The sequence below is a fragment of the Mesocricetus auratus genome, unplaced genomic scaffold, assembly GCF_017639785.1.
Source record: "Mesocricetus auratus isolate SY011 unplaced genomic scaffold, BCM_Maur_2.0 Super-Scaffold_100011, whole genome shotgun sequence".
NCBI lineage: Eukaryota > Metazoa > Chordata > Mammalia > Rodentia > Cricetidae > Mesocricetus > Mesocricetus auratus.
The window spans coordinates 73,567,449-73,576,539 of record NW_024429195.1 but is presented as its reverse complement, the minus strand read 5'-3'; the positions used below and the strand labels follow the sequence as shown (position 1 = coordinate 73,576,539).

At 45.6% G+C, this 9,091-nt stretch overlaps 1 long non-coding RNA gene across 3 annotated transcripts; it reads right to left on the bottom strand.

Moving 5' to 3' along the window:
• Positions 1-925: 925 nt before the first annotated feature.
• Positions 926-8,465, bottom strand: LOC121143311. Of its 3 annotated transcripts, none has more exons than XR_005880521.1 (3): positions 8,256-8,465; positions 7,622-7,850; positions 926-1,465 (listed from the first exon to the last, which is right to left on the bottom strand). It is a non-coding gene; the product is annotated as an uncharacterized LOC121143311 (long non-coding RNA). The 3 variants fall into 3 exon arrangements; XR_005880522.1 differs by having other exon boundaries at positions 7,622-7,847; XR_005880520.1 differs by lacking the exon at positions 8,256-8,465 and adding an exon at positions 8,074-8,249.
• Between the last annotated feature and the right edge of the window lie 626 nt (positions 8,466-9,091).

Genomic DNA, 9,091 nt, shown 5'->3' with positions numbered 1-9,091 from the left:
TTTCTTTCTCTCTCTTCCTTCTTTCCTCTTTCCTTCTTCCTCTTCCTCCTCCTCCTCCTCCTCCTCCTCTTCTACTTCTTCTTCTTCTTCTTTTTCCTCTTCTTCTTTTTGTTTGCTTTTCTAAGACAGGGTTTTTCTGTGTAGACCAGGCTGACTTCGAACTCGAAGAGATCAGCTTGCCTCTGGCTCTCTGAGTTCTGAGATTAAAGGTGTGTGCCACCACTGCCCAGTTCTGGTTTAATTTTATTGTTACAATTTGCTTTAGCAGCTAGGAGTTGGTATTCATCTGATTTTATGCATTGCTGGTGTGATCTACTCTGGTTTTGAGCACTTTTATTTTGTGCCAGGCATGGTATCACACATCTTTAATCCCAGCACCCAGGAGCTAGAGGCTGGATGCAGGGTCTCTGTGAATCAAGGCCAGCCTGGCCTGCATAGTGATTGCCAGGACATCCAGGGATACTGGAGTGAGATTCTTGTCTCAGAAAACAAAACAAAAAGAAGTTGGCTTGTTGTTTGGGTCTAACAGCAAACTCTTGTAATCACATTTGTGAGTCAGGGGCAGGAAGAGAGACAGGGAGAGAGAGGAGAGAGGGAAGAGGGAGAGGAGAGGAGGAGGAGGAGGAGGAGGAGGAGGAGGAGGAGGAGGAGGAGAGAGAGAGAGAGAGAGAGAGAGAGAGAGAGGATTTCTGTCTTCTTTTCCCATCCCCCTGTTTGCTCAATTCAACCTGAATTTCTTTCTTTGGCAATGGAAGAATTGACCAATGCCTTGGCATTAGCATTCTGTACTGAGTCCTTGGCTAACAACCAGAGCTGTCCAAATTTATGAGGGAAGTAATGGAAGTCTTTTTCATTCTTGTGAGGTCTCATTATTAGCATCTCATTGACCATTGTGTGGCTTTATAGAAGTAAATGTCATTTGTCGTTAGATTAGAGGGATTTATTTGAAAGCGGTCTGTGACCTTTAGTTCTTTTCAGATGAAGTGGTTTTGCCTGGCTCCTGCTTCAGCGCCAAGCTTGGGCTTCCAGCGTTTTGATTTCAGGCCATATTTATGAGGTAGCCTTTGGTCCAGCTCACACTCTTACTGTCCCTACAGCACCGTGACAGCAGGGTCAGCTCACACTTGCAGGGTTCAGCCTGTGGGTTGCTGCCGAGGCCCTGGGACTTCTCACTGCATCCAGTGGCTATTGTATATCTGCTTCTAGAGCTTGTATCTTTTCAGTGGTTGCTAGGATACATCATCAGAATCCGTTCACCCTTGAGAATCACAGCCAACTTGAGTTCTTCCTGACTTCTCAGTATTGCAAAAGCAGGGTCAATGTGAGTGCCCTGTTCAGTTTGCAAGGCATCATTGGGACTGTGGCTAAGGACTGGGGGGAGGAGGCAGGAACTGTGTGGCCCAAATGTCTGCTGGGGTCTTCCTGATGCTCTAGATCTGGATCAAACTGCCCCACTCCCCTTCACCTGTGAAGAAAGCCCAATAGAACATGTCTTCAGTCAGATTAACCTTGAACTCAACATTCCTTTCCCCCCAGTCTTTCCCCTTTTCTTTCTTTCCTACTTCTCCATTTTTGCTTGGGATTGAACCTAGGACCTTGTGAAATAACAAGGAGCAATAGACTATGTAGGCATGCTGTATATTTCTAGTCTACACCAGTCCACATGTGCACCTCAACTCCTCTCATGATTTTTGTAATACATTCCTCGACGTCAGTGCTCATACCTGTAACATGAGGTTTTTCTGGCCCTGCTATGTCCCGCTACCATTTTCTGCCCCAAAGAAACACAGATACTATATTGTTATAAGCTGTTGGCTGGCAACTTGGGCTTCTTATTGTTAACCCATAACCACTATGTATTTCCTCGTGGCTTTATCTTACCAGAGAAAAGTCTCTTACTCCTTTGGAGTCTACACTGTGTCTGCCTGTGTCTCTGCAGAAAAGAGAAGAGAGCGATTTCCTGCTTGTCCCTGCTTATATACTGGTTCTGCCCTATGTCACTTCCTGCCTGGATCACATGGCGACTTCTCTTTGCTACACTTCCCAGAATTCTCCTTTTCTCCTGGTCCTGCCTATCTTGCTTCCCTATTGGCCAACAGTGTTTTATTCATCAACCAATAAGAGAAACATGTACAGAAGACTTCCCCCCATCACATGCCTGTGAGTCCTACACTCAGAAGTGGAGGCTGGAGGATCAGCAGTTCAAGAAACATACCCAGTTGGAGGCCAGCTTGGGCTACATGACACCATATCTCAAAAAAAAAAGCAAAACCCAAAGAAGTGAAAAAACCCACAAAACCCAAAAGCAAGCTAACCACAATAGATATTTGTATATGGCACACTTCAAAACGAAAGTATGGAGTGAGGAGCCTACATATCAAAAAGTTAATAACCTCAGTATTAGTTGTCTAGGAATGAAGTCCTGTGAGGAGACTTAATGAGTGCTTGTGAGAAAACCCCAAGAAAGTAAGACAAGAGTCTTGTGACCTCCATTTATTCAAAACCATGGAATTGTTTTTGAATTATGCCTTTGTGCTCCTCCCAGGTGTGGTGGGCAGGACTGAGTTTACCTCAAGTTATCCATTGCCCAAACTATTGCTGTTTGTTTGAATGCCTCTACAGAAAGCATGTTTGTGCCCTACGTCGCTTGTCCTTGTGATCGAATACCTTACTCATGAGACTCCTCCAAACCCCTAGAGTGTGTATTGTCTGATGCTCTGAATAAAGCTGGCTATTGCACGAGACTTTAGTCTGCCTCGTTTATTGGCTCCATTCTCCTAGGTCCCACCACCTCTAGAGCAGAAAATGTTTGGTATTTATTATTGTTGTGTTGGGGATCTAACCCAAGGACTGATGCATTGTAGGCAAGAGATGTACTACACAGCTACATCCAAGCCAGTGTTTATTCTTAAATGTCCTTCTCCATTATGCTGTTTTTTGTTTGTTTGCTTGCTTTTCTGAGACAGGGTTTCTCTGTGTAGCTCTGTCTATCCTGGAACTTGCTCTGTAGACCAGGCTAGCCTCCAATTAACAGAGATCCTTCTGTCTCTGCCTCCTGAGTGCTGGGATTAGAAGCCTGCACCACCATTGGCAGGCTTCCCCCAAGGTCTCACTGTTTGAGTCCCTCTTCCTTTTTTCCTGTTATTTCCTTCTCTGAGGCCAAACATAGATGTAGGAAAATGAACATTTGTTTTGTTTTAAGTGGTGTGTGTGTGGTATGATGTGGTGAATGCAGTGTGGTGTGTGTGGTGTGGTGTGTGTGTTATGGTGTGTGTGTGTGTATGTGTGGTGTGTGTGTGGTGTGTATGTGTGTGTGTGGTGTGTGTGTGGTGTATGTGTGTGTGGTGTAGTGTGTGTGTGGTGTGGTGTGTGTGGTGTAGTGTGGTGTGGTGTGTAGTGTGGTGTGTAGTGTGGTGTGTGTGATGTGTGTGGTGTGTGTGATGTGTGTGGTGTGGTGTGGTGTGTGTGATGTGGTGTGGTGTGTAGTGTGGTGTATGTGATGTGTGTGGTGTGGTGTGGTGTGTGTAGTGTGGTGTGTAGTGTGGTGTGTGTGGTGTGTGTGATGTGTGTGGTGTGGTGTGGTGTGTGTGTGATGTGGTGTGGTGTGTAGTGTGGTGGTGTGTGGTGTGGTGTGTCGTGGTGTGGGAACATGTTCACAGGGAACATGTGGCAGTCAGAAGACAACTCTGTGGAGTCAGTTCTCTTCACCTGTATGTGGGTTCCAGGATTGAAGTCTGGTTGCCAGGTTTGCCCAGAGTGCCTCTACCTACAGAGCCATCTTTTTTCTTTTTCTTTCAGAGCCATCTTGACGGCCTTTCTTGATTGGCTTTTGAAATGAGATTTCGCTACCAATCCCAGACAGACTGACCTCCAACTCAAGACTCCCCTGCTTCCATCTCCTGAGAGCTTCCAGATGTACGCCACTGTGCCAACTAAGCCTCATTGTAAACATGCAGACCAACTTAGCTTGCAGCAGCCTCTAAGTGTTTAAATCCTTCATCCTTGCTTTCTTGGTAAATTAGAACTTGGTCACTACAGTGCGTAAGGCCCAGGTTACTAAAGACAGGCAAATTGTCTCACAACAATTTTTTTAAAGATTCATTTAAAAATATGTGTTATTAGTCTGGCATGGTGGCCCATTCTTTAAATCTCGCACTTGGGAGGCAGAGGCAGGCAGATCTTTGTGAGTTGAATCTAGTCTGGTCCACAGAGTGAGTTACAGTTCAGCCAGGGCTGTTAAACAGAGAAGCCCTGTCTTGAAAAACAACAACAAATGTATTATTTGACTTTTATGAATATATGTGTGTCTAAGAGTATGTATGTGCACTGTGTACGTACAGGGGCCAGCAGAAGTCAGAGGAGGGCGTTGCGTCCCCAGAAACTGGAGTTATAGGCAGTGGTGAGCTACCGTGTGGATTGGGGCCCATAACAATGGCTCTGCTTCATGTTGGCTTAAAGTCACAGAGTTCAAACATACCCTTACTGTTCCAAGTTAAAATCATAAGACCTAAAGGTCTAAGGCATGACTACTGTAGGATGTTTGGCCTTAGGTGTGGATGTCTTATCTAAATAACAAGAGACTTGGTCTGAAGTGTGGTTACTCTTGACTCTCAAGGCCAGTAAAGATTTAGTCCAAGGTGCGATTACCAAATGTTTGGAGAGTTAAGGAAGAGAGTCTGTTTCTTCCTTGTATCATGATAAAGAAGTCTTTTTCCATTTCCCCCTTTTTGGTTGGGGTATATAGGAATGTTGAAGAATAAAATTGGAGCATTCAGTATTCACTGGATTGCCCTCCTGAGTCTATCCTGTCTCTGTCTTTTTCTTAGTGTCTTTACCTGCCATTTCTCAATCCACACTCTCCTTCTCAGGTATGAACCAGGCAAGTAGTAACCCCAGAAAGATGGGTTACTACTCATGTGGGTGCTAGGATTCGAACCCCAGTCTTCCGCAGGACAGTGAGCACTCTTAAGCACTGAGCCCTCTTCTCCAGCATTTATGAGGTTCACTGTGTCCCAGCCTCTGTGCTCAGGGTTTTACACGTACTAGTGAATTTCCAGTCACTCCTTGCTCTGCTGCTTTACTGTCCGTTCTGCAAATGAGGACAGCAGCAATGGAAAATAAATGGCGGTGACCAGAGACACTCAGCTGGTTTGTCTAGAATTCAAGTTCAAGTGTATTCTGGAACCTTTTAGAAATGTAGTCAGGTGATTCAAACAGGTTAACCTTGTGGCCTTCCTGGACTGCCTAGGCTTCCTTCATAGTATCTATCTATCTATCTATCTATCTATCTATCTATCTATCTATCTATCCTAGCTCTACTCTATATGTAGAAACATATATCTGAGATTCTCTGTGTGTGTGTGTGTGTGTGTGTGTATTAGAAACCTTGCTATTTTTCATCTGTTACCAGTAGCTGAATACAACACTTAACTGGAATCTACCTATGTTAGGCTGTGTACTACAACAGAACCAGTAGGGAGTGGTGGTGACTTGTACCTTTTCTGTAGGGACTAAAAGGGCTGTTTCTCTGGGCTCTTAGCAACAGTCTGCCTGAGCTTAGCAAGCATTGGGTGGATCTTTTGTGTTGTTTGAAGGTATCTTGGTTTGTTTCATCCGATTTTTTTGTCACTCTGTAGCTCTCTCTAGCAGGCTGGAGAACAGACAAGCTGCCCTCTCCCTATCTGGAAGAGAATCCCTGGCATGGGGACTTGTGAGTCTGGACTCACAAGCTTCAGAAGGAGGGCATTTTCTGACTCAGCCGAAGCAGTGGCAATGTCGACGGTGGCCATTCATGAGGCCTGGGCAAGGTAGAGCACTGGAGAGGGTGGCTAAGGTCATGTGACCCTCGGAGAGCCTCTGAGGTCAACAACGGTGACAGTCTCTCTGCAACAAGTTGGGCATCACCTGGAGAAGCTGGGATCCACAGTGGGTCTAGGGATTGGGGTGGGAGTGCTGCCATGACCCACCACTTACTAGACTCTGAGCATCTAAAGATGCCCTCCCGGGAGGGGCCTCCTCTTAACCAGGAAGCACCAGAGCAGCTCATGGGGATGGGACTGGCCACACTGGCCTGTCAAGAGGCTGCCAAAGCAGTGGGTGACAGTCGACTGGGGAGAGGGGTGAGAGGCTGGCTGACCTCCCTGGCACCCCTTCCCTGCTCTGCTTGGTGCTGTGTTTATTGGATCCCTCATTGTTCAGGTACGCACAAGCTCATTTTCCCCTACAAAGGGCATGCATCTGCTTATGGGAGCAATTCTAACGTTGCTGGAGTTTAATAGAAGTATAATAAAAAATTAGCAGCAAGCTGGGCATGGTGGTACATGTCTTCAATCCCAGTGCTAGGGAGGCAGAGGCAGGCAGATTTCTGTGAGTTTGAGGCCAGAATGGTCTACAAAGTCCAGGACAATCAAGGCTACACAGAGAAACACTGTCTAAAAAAAATTAGCAGCAGGTATAGTTTTTAAGTAAAGGCCTCGACTGTATTTGTTTTAACTGCAAATGCAATAAATGTACATGGCAAAAAATTAGAAAATATAAAAAGAGATTAAAGAAGAGTATTTAGGATTCTGTTGCTCATAGAATAGTATTGTGAACAGGTCAAAATACATCTTTTTGCATGGAAACATCTTTTTCTATGCAAAATGTACTTTATTGATTTTATGAAAGGGTGAGTCTATCTCATTTTTTGACTTGTTCTACTTAATGAAAAAATATTGTGAATATCATGCAGTTTTCATTTTCATCAATGAGATCAATTGGATAAAACTATATCATAATCATAAAAATATATCATCATTATAAAAATACATAATTATTTAAACATTTACCTCACTATTAGACCAGACTTTGAACTCTACGGTCACATAGATTACATAGGTTACATAGACCTGAAGGGTGGGGAATTCTTAAACAGTTTTCATTGCAAGAATCTTACAGTTCTTTTCCACACAAGAGAATGACTGTTATCTTGTGTTCTGTGTTGTATAATGTTTCTAGCCGGGCTACTCTAACATTACTCCCCTTCCTTAACTTGGGAGATTCTCTCGTGAGTGCACACCGATCCATCTTCCTGGGGGTCAGGAGAAAAACAGCCTGATAATAAATAAGCAAGAGAGTAACAGAACCTTAACTCACTGCTGGGTGTGTGGGCGCCCTTCCAAGAACATTGGGTGAAGTATGCAGTCAAGACCTGTCTCTGGAGACTAATCACGGGAGGTGGTCCTCACCGTGTCTCAGCCGCACCCTCTCTTCTAAGTCAGTGTCAAGGGAGGGTCTCACTATTTGTCTTTTACTCCATGATACAAACCAGGGATAGAAAATAGTTTTTATCTAGCCAATAGGCAGTAAGTCTCTGGTGATCTGTGAGGGGAGAGATCCAGAAACTGATCCTGTTCTCAGCAAAAATGTGTGCAGTGATCACTTAGTCGAGTCTGCAGGCTCGCGGGTGGCGAGCGCCTGCGTGTCTGGTGATTTTGACGCAGTTGGTCTAAGCTAAGGGAAGGTTGTCAGGCTTGGTGATAGCCTGCCTGTTGTCTTTCCCTCTGGGCCGTTTCACCAGCCCAGCTGTCCTCCTCTTTTTGGACACAGGGTCTCAAGCGGTCCAGGCTGGCCTTGAACTCACCATGTAATGTTGAGCTCCGAATCCTCCCATCCTCCCACCCTTGCCCGTCAGTGGTGGGTTGCAGGGCACGCACCCCCACACTTGCTGCCCTCTTCTCTCGTTCTTTCTGCTCATGTGGATTTGCTCCTTCTTCCTTTACAGTCCCGCTATTGAGATGTCAGAAGGGAGAAGGGACGAAGGCATGTGTTCATTCTCCTTTACTTAGCCATCAGGAATCAAAGAAGCTCTGCTAAAAAAGAAAAAAAAGGTGTGTGGGGGGGGGGGGCAGCCAGCATTGCCCCAAGTAACCCATCTCTTCCAAGTTCCCGAAACACAGCAACTTAAGCAGAAATTACATCTCCAAATCTTAATAACTATTTTTAAGGAAATGTGAGCGCTCAGAAACCTAATACCCTCCAGGGCAAAATATCTTGCTCTAAAAGAAACGATAAATTCCATCTGAGAATGAACACCTCTGTTTCATGAGAATAGCCATGGTCCTGCAGCTTCACAGGTGAACCCAGCTTCATGTGGGCGCCTACACCCCTCAGACCCGCATCTCTGATTTATCTACTGCAGGGATCTGCCATCGGACCCTCCAAAAGATCCCAGCCTGTGTGCGAGCCTGTGCTCCCAGGGAATGCTGGATCCCCACCTTGCGTCCTCCCTCCCATCTCCGCTGTCTTTCCTGCTCTCCGCTGTGGTGTGGGAGGCTGTGACGTCACAGCAACAGTCATCGACACTGTCTCTTGCAGTTATCTCTCTTGTAATCAGCTGCCACCATGGCTACAGCGCTTTAACAAGGAGCGATGAGTACGTAATTCCGTGATCTGAAAATAGCATGCCGGAAGTGCCATTCGTGGACTTGTTCACCTTGACATGATACAGCTTGACATCGTTGGGTCAGGACAGGCTGCTCTGTTGGATAGTGTTCTTTAAATTTCCCCAGACGTAGGCTCCCAAAGCCTTCTCCCTTCACCTCTCCACATCCAGATAGCTCACAAAGTAACTGATGACGGCAGGGGAGGGTCCGGGTTCCGTGGAAAGTAAAACTTATGAATGGGAGGATATCGGCTCCTTCCAGAGGAAAAAGCATACAGAATTGTGGATATGACATTGAGTCTGAAATTTAGTATTTACTTAAAACGGAAAAGAAACCACAGCAAATTACAAAAATTTAAAACCTGGCAAATATTACAACTACTAGAAAGAAAAATATCTCTTTAAAAAGCATCTTTATTTTGTGTGTGCGCGCATGTTTGTGTGTGCGCATACGCTAATGCTATGGTGACTGTGTAGAGGTCATCTCCCCCTCCACCGAGTGGTCAGGCTTGGTGGCGAGTCCCTACCCACTGAGCCATCCCACCTGTTCACCAGAATGATGTCTCCATTATTGACTTCTCACACACTTCTTTATGCTTTTACCACTGTCTTTCCTGAGACAGTCTCTTGCCTCAACCCCCAAGTGCTGAAGTTACAGGCGTGTGCTGC